The sequence below is a fragment of the Furipterus horrens genome, unplaced genomic scaffold, assembly GCF_987537825.1.
Source record: "Furipterus horrens unplaced genomic scaffold, mFurHor1.1.pri manual_scaffold_2, whole genome shotgun sequence".
NCBI lineage: Eukaryota > Metazoa > Chordata > Mammalia > Chiroptera > Furipteridae > Furipterus > Furipterus horrens.
In genome coordinates this window covers 90,641,913-90,662,273 of record NW_028327172.1, presented here as the reverse complement: position 1 = coordinate 90,662,273, position 20,361 = coordinate 90,641,913, and the positions used below count along the sequence as shown (strand labels likewise).

The window sequence follows — 20,361 nt, the reverse complement described above, 5'->3', positions numbered from 1 at the left end:
AGGCAGCAAGAGAGAAAAAGCAAACAATATAAAATGGAGCTCCAATAAGGCTATCAGCTGATTATTAAACAGAAACATTACCAGCCAGAAGGGAATGGCAAGAAATATTCCAAGTAATGAAAAGCAAAGGACTGAAATCAAGACTACTCTACCCAGCAAAGCTCTCATTTAAAATGAAAGGTAAAATAAGGAGTCTCTTAGATAAAATAAGGCTAAAATAATACATCTCCACCAAACCAGCATTGCAAGAAATGCTGAAGGGACTGCAGTAAGAGGATGAAGAAACAGAGCAGGACAGAGAGGAACATAGGTACAAAGGGGAAAATGGCAATGAACAAGCACCTATCAGTAATAACCTTAAATGTAAATGGATTAAATGCTCCAATCAAAGGACACAGAGTAGTTGTATGGATAAGAAAACATGACCTACAGATGGGCTGTCTACAAGGGACCCACCTCAGAACAAAAGATCTACATAGACTGAAAGTGGAAGGAGGAAAAAATTATTACAAGAAAAATGACATTAAAAAAGCCAAAGTACTAATACTTATATCAGACAAAATAGATTTTAAAACAAAGGCCATAAAGAGACAGAGAAGGACAATTCATAATATTTAAGGGATCAACCACTCAGAAGATATAACCCTTGTAAACATATATGTACCCAAAATAGGAGCACCCAAATATACAAGAAAAATCTTAGAGGACTCAAGAAAGACATTCACATTAACTCACTTATAATAGGGGATTTTAACACCCCATTGTCAACAATGGATAGACATCAAAGCAAAGAAACAACAAGAATAGTGTGGCATTGAACAACACTCTAGATCAAATGGACTTCATTGATATATACAAACCCTTTCATCCCAGAGAGGTAAAATATACATTTATTTCAAATGCATATGGAATATTTTCAAAGAGACCACATGGTAGGACACAAAACAAGCCTTAATAAATTCAAGAAAATGGAAATTATATCAAGCATCTTCTTAGATCTAGCTTAAACTAGAAATCAACATCAAGGAAAACACTCAAAAACATTCACATTAATTCAATTTCTGAGTATTAACTTCGTATTTAGCTATTTTGCCTAATGAATGGGTTAAGAATGAGATGAAGTAAGATCAAAAAGTGCCTGATAACAAACAACAACAACAAAAATGAACACAACACACTCCAAAATCTTTGGAACAAAGCGGAGGCAGTACTGAGAAGGAAGATCATAGCAATACAGATCTACCTAAGAAAGATAGAAAATTTTCAAACAAACAACCTAATCCTACATCTACAAGAGCTACAGTAACAACAACAAACAAAGCCCAAGCAAGTACAAGGAAGGAAATAATCAAGATCAGAGCAGAACTAAATGACATAGAGACTAAAAGAACAATTCAAAGGATCAATAAATCCAGGAGTTGGTTCTTTGAAAATATTAACAAAACCAACAAGCATTTAACCAGACTCATCAAGAAAAAATGATAGAGGACCCAAATAAGTAATATAAGAAACAGAAGAGGAGAAGTTACAACCAATACCATAGAAATAAAAAGGATTGTAAGAAATTACTATGAACAACTGTATGCCAAAGAATTTGACAACCTGGGGGAAATGGAAAAATTTCTGGAAACATATACTCTCCCAAACTGCATCAAGAAGCAGAAAGCCTGAATAGATTGATAACAACTAGTGAAATTGAAGCAGTAATCAAAACACTCCAAGCACACAAAAGCCCTGGACTGGACAGCTTCACAGGCAAATTTTAAAAAATATTTAAGGAAGAGCTAACTCCTATCCTTCTCAAACTATTCCAAAAACTTTAAGAAAAGGGCTTGAAGTAAGATGGCGGAGGAGTGAGGAGAGGCTGCGGTTTCAGGCTCCCAAGACCCGTCTGCAGTTTGGGCTAATTGCAGACAGAACATCTCAGTGAGCAGCTGGACACTGGCAGGAGTTGAGCCAAGGCACTGCTAGATTGGAGAAAATCCACCTGGGAACAACCTGTTTAGTGAGGATAGTGGAGGAAAAGGGGATGAAACGGGATTCCTGACTGGGGTGGCTGCCCGAGCTGCGGCGGGAAGCACACAAAGGCTTTTTGGCAACCACAGGCTGCCCCGGAGAGGAGTCGGGAGGAGAGCGGATCTCTGCCCGCTGGCAGAGACGGGACTCGGCCAAGTGGCATTGGTGCCAAAGGACAGGAGACAGCATGCTGCTGGGCAAGTGAGAACATAATTCTCCTTTATATTTTTCTCTAGTGGATGGTGGAGAGGGGAGGAAAGTTTGGGGGTGGTAGGCCATTCTTGAGGAGCGCAGGCGCAGAGGCGCGCTCATCCACCCACAACCCTACCCTTGGGTCGCGGGGGCACGCATAGGGAAGTGTTCTCACTCACTGGCTCAGGTGGGCAGGGCCGTGAGTCCAGGTGTCCCTCGGACACTCCCCAACAGACATAAGATCAGTGCCCCAACGGGCACAGGGAGGGCCCACTGAACATGCAGAGGACCATGCGCAGACACCCCTAGACAGCTCCTGTGGGCGCCAGACCCCAGACCGGAACGCAGACCACTAGCACAAGCTCTGTTCATGCCCGCCCAGACGGGTGAGGGAAAGCGGGCGGCTGCAGCACGGGAACAGCGGGCGGCAGCGACTCACAGATGCTCACTTCCACTGTGCACAAGTGTCCAGGGGCCCCGCCCTAAGAGGTGAGAGACCAACTCCTGGAGCTCGGCTCAGCGGGACTAAGGGCACCGGCGCGCGCAAAAACACCTCTGCCCGGCAACAATAGGCGCCAATCGCGGGGAAGCTCTCGGGCCACCCGCGCGTGCAGGGATGCATGCAGGGACACCTCAGCACGAACGCGAAAACACCCCAGCCCTGCAACAATAGGTGCCAATCGCAGGGCAAGCTCTGGGGCCGCCCTGCCCGTGCAGGGGCTCAAGCGCAAGGACACCTCAACTGGCTCCAGCGGGCAGCAAGGGAGCGCGCCGTGCCAGCAACGGCGGGTGCGCACCATTGCGGCAACCGCGGGCGCACACCAGTGCTTCAAGAAACAAGAACCTCTGAACCGCCACACTAGACCAGCTGCGGACGCAGAAAAAGAAGGCGACAGACCAAGGCTAAACTGAGTAAAAACATCCCTTTTTTTTTTAAATTTTTTTCTCTCTTCTTTCTTTCTTTATTCTTTATTCTTTCTTTTCTTTCTTTCTTTCTCTATTGTTTTCTTTCTTCTCTTTCCTTGGGTTTTTTGGGGGGTTGGGGGATATTTTTTTCAATTTTTTTCTCTCTTTCTTCTTTGTTTCTTTCTTCTATATTCTTTATTTTCTTCCTTTCTTTCTTTCTTCTTTTCTTTCTTCTCTTTTTTTGGGTTATTTTTGGGGGGTGTTTCTTTTTTCTCCCCTTCCAAAAAGAATAACAAACTTTATCTCTAACGTGTTGCATATAAGCTCTCCTTCTCATCCTTTCTCTTTAATCGTTGTTTGTTCGTTTGTCTAGTTTAGCCCCCCTATAACTCTAAATAATAAAATATAATTACTATATAAACCCAATACAATACAATCCCACTTTCTTACTATATTATGCATCTTTCCATTCTTTTCTTCTATTTTTATTAACATACAATGTAAATATTCCCTACTGGCTTGCACAGTCTCAACTATTATTAATCTATCACCCCCTCTATCAAAAATTATATTTTTCCTCCCCCAAAACAACTCTTGTCTATTCTTCTTATAGTATAAAAGCTCTAATTTCTTTACATTTATATTAATACGGGCTCGTTGGCTGACGATAACGGGATAGAGAGTGGGGGATACTTTTTGAGGATGTGGATCTCCTGCCTGGGCTGTGTGTTTATGTTTTTAACAGCATATCCACAAAAGAACTCAAGACAAAGCGGATAGAGTGACTCTCAACCAACTAGCCAGAAGGAAGATCCTACCAAAGAACATCTGAAATATAACCAAACAGCATAAACAAACGACATAAAGGATAACTCAAGAACATCAGGCTCAGGATATCAAAGAGACTGCACCACTGAAACCTCCAGATCTCTGATAAAGAATCTCACACCACAAAGAAGGGAAGTCAAAGCAGACTACCCCCACAAAAAAACAAACAAATAAATAAATAAATAAATAAAAACAAAAAGAATCCAACATGGTAAGATGCAAAAATAACTCCTCAATGAAGAGAAAAGAGGAATCGTCAGAAAGAGAGATAGATGAAATAGACATAGCCCAAATGTCAGACATGGAATTCAAAACAATGGTGGTAAATAAGCTCAGTATACTCGACATCCTTAAAATCAACTATGACAACCTCCAAGGAAGTTACCAACAGCTCCAAGAAAATTACAGGGAACTTGCAGAGAACTACAACAGCATAAAAAAAGACATAGAAACTGTTAACAAGAACCAGGAAGAACTTAAGAATGCAATCTCTGAACTGAAAAACACAGTAGAATCAGTCAAAAGCAGACTAAACGAAGAAGAGGATCGGATTAGTGAGTTAGAAGACAATGTAGAGAAAAACTCCCAGATAATAGAGCAAAATGAAAAAAGATTGAAAAAATATGAACAAGATGTAAGGGAATTACAGGATAGCATGATAAGAAATAATATCAGGATCATAGGAATTAGAGAGGGAGAAGAAAAGGACCATGAAATTGAAAAACTGATAGGAGAAATAGTGACAGAAAAATTTCCGAACCTGATGAGAGAAAAAGTTATACAAGTTCAGGAAGCACAGAGAGTTCCAATGAAGAGGAACCCCCCAAAACCCACTCCAAGGTACATCATAGTTAAAATGGCAACATTCCAAGACAAAGAGAATCCTAAAAGCAGGAAGAGAAAAACAGCAAATAACATACAAGGGAGCTCCGATAAGGCTATCAACTGATTTCTCAACAGAAACATTACAAGTCAGAAGGGAATGGTCAAAAATATTTCAAGCAATGAAAAACAAAGGCCTACAACCAAAAATACTCTACCCAGCAAGGCTCTCATTCAAAATAGAAGGTGAAATAAGGAGTTTCTCAGACAAAGGAAGACTGAAAGAATACATCTCCACCAAACCAGCATTGCAAGAGGTGCTAAAGGGAGTGTTCTAAGAAAAAAGAAGAAAAGAACAAGAGAAGAGAGGAACAGAGGTACAAAGGGCAATGAATAAATACACATCAATAATAACCTTAAATGTAAATGGATTAAATGCTCCCATTAAAAGACATAGGGTAACGGAATGGATAAGAAAACAGGACCCACATATTTGCTGTCTACAAGAAACACACCTGAAAACAAAAGATTTACATAGACTGAAAGTAAAGGGATATAAAAAATATTCCAAGCAAATGGACAGGAAAAAAAAGCCGGGGTAGCAGTCCTCATATCAGACAAAATGGATTTCAAAGCAAGGGCAATAAAAAGAGACAAAGAAGGACATTTCATAATACTTAAAGGAACAATCCATCAAGAAGATATGACTTTGATAAACATATATGCACCCAACATAGGAGCACCCAAATGCCTAAAGCAAATACTAGAAGACCACTAAAAGGATATCAACAACAACACACTCATAGTAGGGGACTTCAACACTCCATTATCAACAATAGACAGATCATCAAAGCAAAGAAACACCAAGGATATACAGGCATTGAACAACACACTAAACCACATGGATCTAACTGATATATATAGAACTTTTCACCCCAAAGAAGCAAAATATACATTCTTTTCAAAGGCACATGGGACATTTTCAAAGATAGACCACATGATAGGTCACAAAACAAGCCTCAACAAATTCAAAAAATTGAAATCATATCAAGTATCTTTTCAGGTCACAATGCTTTGAAACTAGAAATCAACCTCAGAGAAAAAATGAGAGACACCCAAACTCATGGAGATTATATAACAAGCTATTAAATAACAAATGGGTTAACAATGACATCAAAGAAGAAATCAAGAAATTTCTAGAAACTAATGATAATGAGCACAAAACAGCCCAAAACCTGTGGGACACAGCAAAAGCAGTCCTGAGAGGGAAGTTCATAGCAATACAGGCATATCTGAAAAGGATAAAAGAATATCAAATAAAAAACCTAACCATAAAGCTACAAGAACTAGAACAACAACAACAAACAAAGCCTAGGGCAAGAAGAAGGAACAAAATCATCAAGATCAGAGTAGAACTAAATGACATAGAGACTAAACAAACAATCCAAAAGATCAACAAAACTAGGAGCTGGTTCTTCGAAAAAATAAACAAAATCGACAAGCCTCTAGCCAGTCTAATCAAGAAAAAAAGAGAGAAGAGCCAAATAAACAAAATCAGAAATGAAAGAGGAGAAATCACGACTGATACCTCAGAAATACAAATGATAGTTAGAAATTACTACAGACAACTTTATGACAAGAAATTTGACAATCTAGAAGAAATGAACAAATTTCTAGAAACATACAACCTTCCAAAACTGAATCAAGAAGAAGTAGAAAGTCTCAACAGACCAATAACAAAGAAGGAAATTGAAACAGTAATCAAAAATCTCCCTGCACACAAAAGCCCCGGACCGGATGGCTTCACAGGCGAATTCTAGAAACATTCAGGGAAGAACTAACTCCTATACTCCTCAAACTGTTCCAAAAAATCCAAGAAGAGGGGAAGATCCCAAACTCTTTTTATGAAGCCAGTATTATCCTAATCCCCAAACCAGGTCAAGACACAACAAAGAAAGAAAACTACAGGCCAATATCACTGATGAACATAGATGCTCAAATCCTCAATAAAATATTGGCAAACAAGATCCAGCAATAAGTCAAAAAGATCATACATCATGATCAAGTGGGCTTCATTCCAGGGATGCAAGGATGGTTTAATATTCGCAAATCAATGAATATAATACATCACCTAAACAGAATGAAAGACAAAAATCACATGATCATATCTATAGATGCAGAAAAAGCATTTGATAAAGTACAACATCCATTTATGATGAAAACACTCAGCAAAATGGGAATAGAGGGAGCATACCTTAACATAATTAAGGCTATATATGAGAAGCTTGAAGCCAACATCATACCCAATGGACAAAAACTGAAAGCATTCCCCCTGAACTCAGGAACTAGACAAGGTTGTCCACTCTGTCCACTCCTTTTCAACATAGTGTTGGAAGTCCTAGCCACAGCAATCAGACAAGAAAAACAAATAAAAGGCATCCAAATTGTGAAAGAGGAAGTAAAACTTTCATTATAGGCAGATGACATGATAGTATACCTAGAAAATCCTATAAACTCCACTAAAAGACTACTCGATATAATAAGTGAATTTGGCAAAATCGCAGGGTACAAAATAAATATACAGAAATCTAAGACATTTCTGTACACCAAGAATAAAATATCAGAGACAGAGACAAAAAAGAAAATACCATTTACTATAGCAACAAGAAAAATAAAGTACCTAGGAGTAAACTTAACCAAAGAGATAAAAGACCTGTACTCTGAAAATTACATAACATTGAAGAAAGAAATTAAGGAAGATACAAATAAATGGAAGCAAATACCATGTTCTTGGATGGGAAGAATCAACATCATCAAAATAGCCATACTACCCAAAGCAATTTACAGATTCAATGCAATCCCTATTAAAATACCAATTACATATTTCACAGACCTAGAACAAATACTCCATAAATTCATATGGAACCAAAAAAGACCCCGAATAGCAAAAGCAATCTTGAGACAGAAGAACACAGTAGGAGGAATCACAACACCAGATATCAAACAATCCTACAAAGCCACTGTAATCAGAACAATTTGGTACTGGCATAAGAACAGACATATAGATCAGTGGAACAGAATAGAGTGTCCAGAAATAAACCCAGGCCTCTATGGCCAGCTAATATTTGATAAAGGAGGAAGGAACATAAAATGGACTGATAAGAGCCTCTTTAACAAATGGTGCTGGGTGAACTGGATAGGGACCTGCAAAAAAATGAAACTAGACCACCAACTTACACCACACACGAGAATAAACTCAAGATGGGTGAAAGACTTAAATGTAAGCCGTGACACCATAAAGTTTCTAGAGGAAAACATAGGCAAGAAAATATCAGATATCTCATGTAACAATTTCTTCACGGATACATCTCCTAAAGCAAGAGAAATAAAGAAAAAAATAAATAAATGGGATTATATCAAATAAAGAGTTTCTGCTCAGCAAAAGAAAACAGCAGCAAGATGAAAAGGAAACCAACCATATGGGAAAACATATTTGCCAATGACATCACAGACAGGGGACTGATTTCCAAAATATATAAAGAGCTTATACGACTCAACATCAAGAAAACAAACAACCCAATTAAAAAATGGGCAAAGGACCTGAACAAACACTTCTCTGAAGAGGACATACAGAAGGTCCATAGACACATGAAAAAATGCTCAACATCATTAGCCATCAGGGAGATGCAAATAAAAACCACAATGAGATACCATTTTACACCAGTCAGAATGGCCATCATCAACAAATCAACAAGCAACAAGTGCTGGCGAGGATGTGGAGAAACGGGAACCCTACTGCACTGTTGGAGGGAATGCAGACTGGTGCAGCCACTATGGAGAACAGTATGGAATTACCTCAAAAGATGAAAAATGGAACTGCCTTTTGAACCAGCGACTCCACTACTAGGATTATACCCAAAGAATCTTGAAACACCAATTCAAGAGAACTTATGCACCCCTATGTTCATAGCAGCACTGTTTACAATAGTTAAGTGCTGGAAACAACCTAAGTGCCCATCTGTAGGTGAGTGGATCAAAAAACTGTGGTACATTTACACAATGGAATAATATGCAGCAGAGAGAAAGAAGGAACTCCTGCCATTTGCAACAACATGAATGGAACTAGAGAGAATTATGCTTAGTGAAATAAGCCAGGCCAAGAAAGAAAAATACCATATGATATCACCTAATATAGGAAACTAAAGAACAACACAAACAAAGGAACTAAATGGAACAAAGAACAGAATAGCAGTCAATAGGGGGGAGAGGAGAGGGAGAGAAGGGTTATAAGTAAGGGAAGGGTTTAGTCAAGGAACCCGTATAAATGACTCATGGACATGGACAACGGGGAGGGATGTGATTGCGGGAGAGGGGGTGAGTTGGGTTTATTGTTTTGATAATATTATAATATTATAATGGTAGAATATTCTAGCGTCCGCATCGTTTAGAGCTGCGACTCAGAACATGGCGCGTTCCTAGAAGCCGCTTTCGGCATCAGTGGGCGGCGGCGCGTGGACTTGCAAGCGTGGGGCGCGGGACCAACCGACGCCACTTCGTGTTGGACAGTGGAAGCTGGAGAGCCGGGCTATTCGGACTGAGCCAATTGGTTTCCATGGATCTCAATAGTGCCAGCACTGTTGTTCTTCAAGTCTTAACTCAGGCCACCAGTCAGGATACTGCTGTGTTAAAGCCAGCTGAGGAGCAGTTGAAACAGTGGGAAACACAGCCAGGTTTTTATTCAGTGTTGCTGGTAAGTTGCTTAAAAATAGTTATTATTTTTAATAAAATGAGACACTATTCTATTGTTTTAAAAACCTACTTGTGTTGGTGGTTTACTTAGTGAAACTGATCCAAATGTTTGGCTGCCATTGCACTGCCATTTACTAATTCGAGGCATGGCACTTGGAGGACATTTAAGAGATGTTTATTGTTGGGTGAGTATAGCCAAGCAGGGTATTGGTAGTATCTGCTTAGAAGGTTACACTGCCAGTTTTCTATTTTAGCCTGTAAATGCTGCCCTCAAGACTGTAAAGGAGGAAAGAGGAAGGACATCTCTAAAATCAGAGAAGGAAAACTCTGACCCCAAAAAACCTCCGCTGCCTTGCGGCATACCTCTTCAGGGGAAAGGCTAAGGGAGTAAACCCTGACAGAAAATCCGGAGCCGGAGTCCCTAAGGCGGTTTGACATTGTAGTCAACACCGGCAACTCCTGCGGCGCACCTGAAGCCAAGCTGTATTGACTTTGTCTTTCCCTTGGACCCTTCAGCTGCGAAGAGAGGGGGGGTCTGCTGCATGGGCAACAGCAGACCCTCCATATCACCCTGCCCAGGCTCTGTAGCTTCAGTTTCACTTGAGAGGACACTCCAGCGTCATCGCAAGATGTCGACTCAACATGGGAGGAGACAGATACCGGTTATAAGCTCATTCGATTGGCGAAGGAAACGAGCGCCAGGGGTCTCCTCTGACGGTGGGAGAGGTCATCGCACCTCACTGGACAGCTACCGTCTCGCCATGGCTCGCCTGCCCCACTGGGTGCGTGGGGATCAGAGAGGCGCCTCTCGAAAAGTGGGCCACAAAACACCCGCACCAGTTAATTCCAAGCAAACAACAAGAAAGAAGCCTCCGGCTCTTCGCCTCGCTAGCTGGAACATCAGGACCATGTGCCCCGGACTTACTGCAGACCTTCCGTGGATCAAGGGTGCCAGGAAAACCGCTGTCATCGATAGGGAACTGGCACGACTAAACATCGACATTGCGGCTCTACAGGAGACCCGGTTGGCCGACAACGGAACTATCAGAGAAACCAACTACACCTTCTACTGGCAAGGGAAGTCTCCGGACCAACCAAGACAGCACGGTGTTGGGTTCGCTGTGAAGAACACGCTTGTTAACTCCATAGAGCCACCCACAGGAGGCACAGAGAGATTACTTACCCTCCGATTGTCAACAACTTTCGGCCCAGTCAGCATTCTTAGCGCGTATGCCCCAACCCTCTGCGCCACCACCGAAGAGAAAGAACAGTTCTACCATGCACTGGACGAAGCGTTATCCAAGATTCCCAGAAGTAACGCTCTCTATCTCCTTGGAGACTTCAACGCAAGAGTAGGAGCCGACCACATGGCCTGGCCCACCTGCCTTGGAAACTTTGGGAGAGGAAAGATCAATGAGAATGGTCAGCGACTGCTTGAGCACCACGGCCTGTGCGTGACAAACACATTCTTCAAGTGCAAAGAGATCCACCAGGTGTCATGGAGGCACCCCCGCTCCCGCCATTGGCACCAGCTTGACCTCGTCATCACCAGAAGAACGGATATTGGCAGCACCCTCCTCACCCGCAGCTACCACAGTGCAGACTGCGACACGGACCATGCCCTCGTGGTAAGTAAGGTGCGCATAATGCCGAAGAGGTTGCACCACTCCAAGATGAAGGGTCGCCCACGCATCAACACCAGTTGTGCCAGCAACCCAGTTAAGACCCAGCAATTCATCAACAAGATGGAAGATGCACTCGGCGAGGGAGTGGCGGCAGATGACATTATCGAATCCAATTGGCCACGTCTCCGCGACGCCATATACAACTCCGCCATTATTGCTTACGGGAAGAAAGAGCGGAAGAACGCTGACTGGTACGAGGCTCACTGGGAAGAAATGGAACCCGTGATCGAGGCTAAGAGGAAGGCCCTACTGGCTTACAAGGTCACGCCCACTCCCAGTACACTTCAAGCTCTACGGGCTGCCAGGAACAAAGTCCAGAAGACCGCCCGCCACTGTGCCAACACCTATTGGCTAAACCTGTGCAGAAGCATTCAGGAAGCCGCCGATATAGGCAACGCACGAGGAATGTATGAGGGTATCAAGAAGGCAACAGGCCCAATCCCCTCCAAGATCGCCCCCCTTAAGTCCAAGACAGGTGAGGTCATCACTGACCAGGAACAGCAAATGCGGCGGTGGACCGAGCACTACCTCGAGCTGTACGCAACGAAGAACACCGTAACAGACACTGCTCTTAACACCATCCCAGACCTACCAGTCATGGAGGAGCTAGACACCCCACCTACTGCGGCAGAGCTTGGCAAAGCCATCGACCGCCTCACTTGCGGGAAAGCACCAGGAAGCGACGGAATCCCTCCAGAAATCCTAAAGAGCGGGAAACCAGTCCTGCTACAGCCGCTCCACCATCTACTCTGTCTCTGCTGGAAGGAGGGTTACATCCCCCAGGATATGAGAGACGCCAACATTATCACCATGTACAAGAACAAAGGAGACCGCAGCGACTGCAACAACTACTGGGGCATCTCTCTCCTCAGCGTCGTCGGCAAAGTATTCGCCCGGGTCGCTCTTGCCCGCCTGCAGACCCTTGCTTCCCGCGTCTACCCAGAGTCCCAGTGTGGCTTCAGAGCTGGCCGATCAACAGTGGACATGATCTTCTCCCTACGCCAGCTGCAGGAGAAGTGTCACAAGCAGCATAAACCACTCTACCTCGCCTTTATTGACCTCACGAAGGCGTTTGATCTGGTCAGTCGAAGCGGACTCTTCAGCTTGCTACGGAAGATTGGCTGTCCACCACATCTGCTTGCTGTGGTCATGTCCTTTCACGACAACATGCACAGCACGGTGTCCTACAACGGCGCAACCTCTGAGGCCTTCCCAGTCAGCAGCGGAGTAAAGCAGGGCTGCGTCCTCGCGCCTACGCTGTTCGGAATCTTCTTCTCCATGCTTCTCCAATATGCCTTTAAGGACTGCAGCGAGGGTGTCTTCATTCACACCAGATCCGATGGCAAGCTCTACAACCTGGCCCGTCTACGAGCCAAGACCAAAGTCAAAGAGGTGCTCATCCGTGAGATGCTCTTCGCCGACGACACAGCTTTGACATCACACTGCGAAGAGGGACTCCAGCAGCTAGTCACTTGCCTTTCCCACGCATGCAAGGAGTTCGGACTAGCCATCAGCCTGACGAAGACGAATGTTATGGCTCAAGGCACGGGGACTCCCCCATGCATCACCATCGACGGATACACCCTGGAGGTTGTCAACGACTTCACTTACCTCGGGTCCACCATCTCGAGCTCTCTGTCAGTCGACTTGGAGGTCAACCGGAGAATCGCCAGGGCAGCCACAGTTATGGCCAGACTGAACCGGCGAGCGTGGAACAATCCCAGCCTCACTGAGAAAACCAGACTGCGCATCTACCAAGCCTGCGTACTCAGCACTCTCCTCTATGGCAGCGAGACGTGGACCACCTACGCAAGGCACGAAAGGAAACTCAACAGCTTCCACATGAGGTGCCTGCGACGCGTCCTGCATGTCGCCTGGCAGGATAAGGTCCCCAACACCGAGGTGCTGAAGCGAGCCAATATGAGCAGTTTGCATGCAGTTCTTAGCGAGAGACGCCTCAGGTGGCTCGGCCATGTCAAAAGAATGGATGCAGGCCGTATCCCCAAAGACCTCCTCTACGGCGAGCTAGCAGAAGGCAAGAGGATGACAGGGCGCCCAAAACTGCAGTTCAAAGACATCTGCAAAAAGGACATGACACAATGCTCCATCAATCTCAACACATGGGAAGTTCAAGCAGACGACCGCCTAGCCTGGAGGCTCGCGGTCAGGCAAGGTACGTCACGCGCGGAGGCTGCGCGCAGCGAGGAGGCGGTCCAGAAAAGATCGAGGCGGAAGCAGCGTCAGCAGCAGCAACAACAGCCATCTGCCTTCACCTGTACCAAGTGCGGCAGGGATTGTCACTCCCGAATCGGACTGCACAGCCATTCTCGGCGGTGCAGATAGACTCTCAAGAAGCTACGCCATCGTCTCTCGAGACGGACGGCTGCCGACGAATAAACGTAATACACCATATAAACAAAATGAAAGACAAAAATCACAGGATCATATCAATAGATGTAGAAAAAAGCATTTGATAAAGTACAGAACCCATTTATGATCAAACATTAAGCAAAGTGGGAGTAAAGAAAACATACCTCAACATACTAAAGGTCATATACAAGAAACCTACAGCCAACATCATACTCAACAGACAAAACTAAAAGCTTTCCCTGTAAGTTCAGGAATAAGACAGGGTGTCCACTTTCACCACTTTTATTCAACATAGTATTGGGTATTCTAGCCACAATGATTAGAGAAGAAAAAGAAATAAAAGGCATACAAATTTGAAGGAAGGAAATAAAAGTCATTTTTTGCAGATGACATGATAGTGTACACAGAAAACCCTATAGACTCTACCAAAAAGCTACTTTACTTAATAAGTTAATTAGGCAAAATAGCTAAATACAAAGTTAATACTCAGAAACTGAATTAATCTGTACATCAACAATGACACATCGAAACAGAAATTATGAAAAAAGCACCACTTACTAAAGCAACAATAAAAATAAAGTACTAGGTAAAAGAACTGTACTCAGAAAACTACAGAATACTGAAGAAAGATATTAAGGAAGATAGAAATAAATGGAAGCATACACTGTGTTCATGGATGGGAAGAATCAACATCATTAAAATGTCCATACTACCCAAAGCGATTTATAGATTCAATGCAATCCCTATTAAAATACCAATGACATATTTCACAGAATTAGAAAAAACATTTCAAAAATTTATATGGAATCAATAATAACCTCAAATACCCTCAGCAATCTCGAGAAAAAAGAACAAAGTAGGAGGGATTGCAATACCCGATATCAAAGTATACTACAAGGCCACTGTAATCAAAACATTCTGGTACTAGCATAAGAACAGACATATAGATCAATGGAACAGAATAGAAAACCCAGAAATAAACCCAGGTCTCTGTGGTCAATTAATACTTGACAAAGGGGGCAGGAGCAATAAATTGAGTAAAAATAGCCTCTTCCACAAATGGTGTTGGGAAATCTGGACAGGTACATGAAAAACATGAAACTAGACCACCAACTTACACCACACACCAGAATAAACTTAAGATGGATAAAAGATCGAAATGTATGCTGTGACACCATAAAAGTCTTAAAGTAAAACATAGGCAGTAAAATTTTAGATAAACCATGCAGCAATATTTTCACCAATATATTCTCTAGGGCCGGGGAAATAAAGAAAAGAATAAACAAATGAGACTACATCAAACTAAAACACTTCTGCTCGTCTAAAGAAAACATCAACAAAATAAAAATGGAACCAACCATATGGGAAAACATATTTGCTAATGTTACCTCAGACCACAGTGTGATCTCCAGAATATATAAAGAATACATATGACTCAACTCCAGGAAGACAAACAATCCAATTTAAAAATGGGCAAAGGATCTGAACAAACAATTCTCCAAGGTGGACATACAGAGGGCCCATAGGCATATGAAAGAACGCTCAGTCAACATCGCTAGCCATCAGAGAGATACAAATTAAAACCACAAGGAGATACCACTCACAGTGGTCAGAATGACCATCATTAACAAATCAACAAATAACAAGTGCTGGCGAGGATGTGGAGAAAAGAACACTGTTGGTGGGAATGCAGACTGGTACAGCCACTGTGGAAAACAGCATGGAGTTACCTCTAACAGTTAAATATGGAACTGACTTATGTACCAGCAATTCCACTTCTGGGAATATATCCAAAGATATCGAAAACACTGATTCAAAAGAATATATGCACCCCTATGTTCATAGCAGTGTTATTTATAATAGCCAAGATTTGGAAGCAGCCCAAATGTCCATCAATACAGTGCCCCCCAACCTTTTTGACACCAGGGACCGGTTTCATGGAAGACAATTTTTCCACAGACAGAGGGTTGTGGAGGGTGGGGCACAGGAGGCAGAGCTCAGACAGTAATTCAAACTAAGGGTTGGCTCCCTCTCCAGCCACTCAATTTCTGCTTTGAGGCCTGGTTCCTAGTTAGCCTTGGATGGGTATCAGTCCACAGCCCAAGGGTTCTGGACCCCTGCATCAATAGATGAGTAGATAAAAAAAGCTGTTGTAATTGTGGGAGGAAGGCGAAGGGGCTTGTTGGTCCCAAGAAATGACATGCAGCTCCTTCGTCACTGTGGGCCTCAGAGGGTTACAGGAGGCAGCAAGCCTGGACTTTACATGGGGTGCCTCAAGTATGTGCACGTGGAGGCCATGCCAGGATCAGCCCGGCTGTGTGACTGAAGCAACCTCCATCCCTGGGACCGCTTACACTTGAGAAGGACCATCAAACATCACGCATCCAAGGTGGAAGTGAGGGTCAAATGCAGGAGGACAGCCTCCCTGAGCAACCGAGAGTGCCAGCTGTACCCAAGGTGATCCCAGCAGCAGCAGCAAGCACCTGTGGTGAACTTCCAGGTGGAACTGAGGCACACTTTCCTAACTGAGACACCCATGGGTGGTTAAAGCAGTCTTGAGACATCCCAGTCCCAGGTAGCTGATTGCAAGCAAGAAAACAGACTCTACCTACTGTTTGAAGCTTCTGCCCCAGCTTGCATTGTTTGTAGCAGAACCTGCGTCATACCTGTATCTGTATAGTCTTCCCTTAGGTCTTAAGGATCCTAAAATTGTACTGTGGACACTGGATTTGGTGGAACAGCAATCATGACTGTGGGAAAGAGCAGCAAGATGCTGCAACATTTAGATTACAGGATGAGGTGCATCCTGCAAGATGGCTGTATCTCCATCAACACCTTTAAGGCTTTTGACAAGCATATGAACTTGATCCTCTGAAATTGTGATGACTTCAGGAAGATCAAGCCAAAGAAAGCAAAACAGCCAGATTGTGAAGAGAAGCAGGTCTTTGGTCTGGTGCTGCTGCATGGGGAGAACTTGGTTTCCATGACGGTGGAGGGACCTCCCCCCAAAGTTACTGGCATTGCTTGCATACCACTGGCAAGAACCGAAGGAGGCCCTGGGGTGGCAGGACCACAGGCAGAGGAGTCCCAGCTGGTGTTCCAATTCCATACGCTCCTGGGGGACTAGCAGGTCTAATCTGAGGGGTAGGGGAACCCTCCCAGCAGGTAATGACTCCACACGGATGAGGTACTCTCACAGATGCCACTGTGGCAGCCATTGCCAGCATTGCTGGAGCCCCTACTCTGTACCCACCAGGTCGGGGAACTCCAATCACACCTGTGGGCTGGGCAAACCCCCCTCCAGGCATTATGGCTCCTCTCCCTGGTATGAGAACACCCATGGGCCCACAAATTGGGCTTCCCCCTACTCAGGGGACCCCGATAGGCATGCCTCCTCCAGGGATGAGACCCCCTTCACCAGGAATCAGAGGTCCACATCCCCCAGGAATGCATCCACCAAGACCTTGGGATGCTGTTGGTCCTTAGTCACCCTTTGCCTGCACTGTGTCTCGTGAAACTGTGTAGAGTGTTTGTGAGCCTCTGTTCCCTCTGCAGCATTAATATTTGCTAATAAATGCATAGAACAATTTAAAAAACTGTTGTACATTTACCTAATGGAATACCTCTATGCAGTAAATAAAATAAAATAAAATAAAAACCAGAAATCTTACCTTTTGCAAGAACATAAATGGACCTGGAGAGCATATGTTAAGTGAATAAGCCAGTCAGAGAAAGACAAATACCATATGATTTCACTCATACGTGGAATCTAATGAACGAAGTGGACTAACAGACAAAATAGAAACAGATTAATAGAATGAGAACAGACTGTCACCTGTAAGAGGGGAGGAAGTTGTGGGTGAAAAATGTGAAGGGATTAATTTAAAAAGCCTAATAGACACAGACAACAGCGTGGTGACTGTTGGAGAGGAAGTTGGTGGGAGAGGGTATGAGGGGATAAATGGTGATAGAAGGAGACTTGATTAGGGGTGGTGAAGACACAATACAGATGATGTATTATAGAATTGTACACCTTCAATCTATATAATTTTATTAACCAATATACCCCAATAAGTTCTTTTTTCTTTTAATGAGCTGATAGAAACAGAGAGTAGAAAATTGGTTGTCAGGGGCTGGGAGTGAGGAAATGGGGAGAGCTTGGTAAAAGAGTACAAACTTTAAGTATAAGATGATACAAATCCTGAGGATTTACTGTAAACTTAGTCACTATAATTGATAACACTGTATTGTATAATTGAAATTTAATGTTCTCATACACACATAAAAACACAGCTATGTGAAGTGATGGATGAGATAACTAAATGGGGGAATCCTTTCACAATGTATATGGATATCAAATTTTCACTATGTACATTTTAAACATCTTACAATTTCACTTATCAGTTCTACCTCAATAAAGCTGGGGAGAGGGAGAAAAAAGAAAAGAATGTCCAGAAAGGGTGAGTGACGTGTCCAAGTTCTGTCAGAAAATTCTGACAGGATGGGGTCTTGATCTCAAATCTCCTGTTTCCCTGGCCAGAGCTAACACCATGGTTTTCAAGCCAAGTGGCAAGTTTCAAAGAGCTTTTATTTTTTGTACATAATTAGCCATAGGGAAGACTGGGATTTGTCCCCAAAGAGTTAAGAAGATTTGGCACTAGTCTTGACTCAGCTTCATCAGCACAGACTCGCCAATGGGGTAAATGTGATGGGGATGTGGGTAGCCACTGGCTCCCTCCTTGGCTTCTCTCAGTGAATGGTGACTGAGTACCTGTGTGCCAGGCACCATGCTAGATGCTGAGACACAGTAATAGGACAGCACTGTCCTCCAGGAGCGGGTGTAGGGACTCCTAACCAGGTCATCGAGATGGAGTAATAAGACAAATAGGGGGTGCTCAACCCAGATTGGGGATGACTTCTTCAATAAGGTGATACCCATGCCTTGCTTTGCCTCCCCCTTGAAGGCCCCCACTTTCACTTATGCTGTCTCAGTGTCTTCATCCTTTCTCTTGCCACCACCACCCTAGTCCAAATATTCCCCAAACCCAAACACTATTTTTTTTTCCTCCTCAGCAGTTAACACAGGCTGCCTTTTCCAACTTCACTGAAAGTTAAGGAGGATTAAAAAACAAACAAACAAACAAACAAACAAAAAAAACCAGAAATCTGGCTGCCACAGAACAAATTTCTGACACTGAAATGACCAGCAACTCAATCACACATGCCATCTTGTCCCACGTAATCCAATTCATTTGCAACCATTCCTTCTTCTGCCACTTGCTGCCCATTCCTTCCTGAAAATTCATGCCAGGCAGACATGCAGGGGGCAAACAGTGGCTTAAGAAATTGGTCTAGACCCCTCACCCCTCTCCACAATAGGCTTAGGAACCCTGACCTCTTTACCCCATTTCCAAGATCAGGTCAAGGTTTTTCTTCTACAGAGACATTTCCGGAAAGCTTTGCATACAGGAATACAGGGAAAAGGACTTCAGAAGAGGAAAACATAGCAGATGCTGCACCTGGAGGGGATACCATATCTAGAGATTAAGAGGCTTACACAGCAAATCCCCCTCACACCCATGATATGATTATATCTTCACAAGAATCTTTAAATTTAAAAAGGTAGGAAGAATCTCAAAGGGGTGAGAGAACATGCTTAAAGTAACAAAACAAATATATTTGCATATGAGTGAGCGCCACTGGTACTTCAGGAGACAGAACAGTGCCCCCCACGCATCCATGTCTTCATCCCCAGAACCCATGAGCGTGTTCCCTTACACGGCAAAAGGGACTTTGCAAATGTGATTATGTTAAGGATCTTAAAATGAGGAGGTGATCCTGGATTACCCAGGGGGCCCATTGTAATCACAAAGGTCCTGGTAAATAAAATAGGGAAGCAGGAGGGTCAGACTCTGAGTGGTGTAACATGAAGAAGACTTCACTGGCCATCACTTACTTTGAAGACAGGGAGAAGAAGCTACAAAGCCAAGGAATACGTCAGCCTCCACACGCTGGAAAAGGTAATAAAGTAAATCCTCTCCTGGGCCTCCAGAAAGAATGCAGCACTGCTGCCTTGATTTTAGCCCAGTGAGACCCATGTTCAACTTCTGACCTCCAGAACTATAAGATATATTGTTTTACGCCACTAAATTTGTGGCAATTTGTGACACCAGCAAGAGGACACTAATCCAAGTACCTAACAAAGGGCAAAAAGTTCACCTACAATGCCGCTATTGGTGTCTCAGTGCTTCCATGAGCAGATGTCATTTCACTTTCATGGATGAGGGCACTGAGGCTCAGAAAGTTAAATGACTTTCCCCAGGCCACACAGCTTCTCTTGGGTCTGGGTTCCTTAGAAGCAGATTTAGAGTTCTTGATTTCTTGAGAGAGTACTCTTTAGGCAAAACACATAGAGGAGGGAGGGAAGCAGCAATGGGAAGTGCATGAGGAAGGGTGAGGCCTTGGAACAAGTCCACCCTTGGCCTAAGCAAGGGATCAGCCAAGAAAGCTGCCCCCACTTCTGTCAAGGGACTCAGCTCTTTGTACCTTGTGTTGGCCTGTCATTGGTTGGCTGATGGCTGCCCAGGGGAGTGGCTGTAGGTAACCCACTGGGGCAGAGGGAAGTTCTCTGAAACAGGGGCAGCTGTAAGTGGTCAGCAGCCCACACTCATGCAGCTGGAAACGGGCAAGGCACCGTAGCATCTACACAGGTGTGGCCATGGTCTTGTCCTACAGGAAGAGAGAGAGACAGCAGCTGGGAGTATTTGTGGCTGACCAAAAAGCAGTGCCCACA

The 20,361-nt window shown here is 43.7% G+C and overlaps 2 pseudogenes; both read left to right on the top strand.

Moving 5' to 3' along the window:
- The window catches only part of LOC150019080 (SNRPN upstream reading frame protein pseudogene), a 78,949-nt pseudogene extending 62,833 nt beyond the window's left edge, over positions 1-16,116 (top strand).
- Positions 16,117-16,252: 136 nt separating this feature from the next.
- On the top strand, positions 16,253-17,139 carry LOC150019079 (small nuclear ribonucleoprotein-associated protein B pseudogene; annotated as a pseudogene).
- The last annotated feature ends 3,222 nt before the right edge of the window (positions 17,140-20,361 follow it).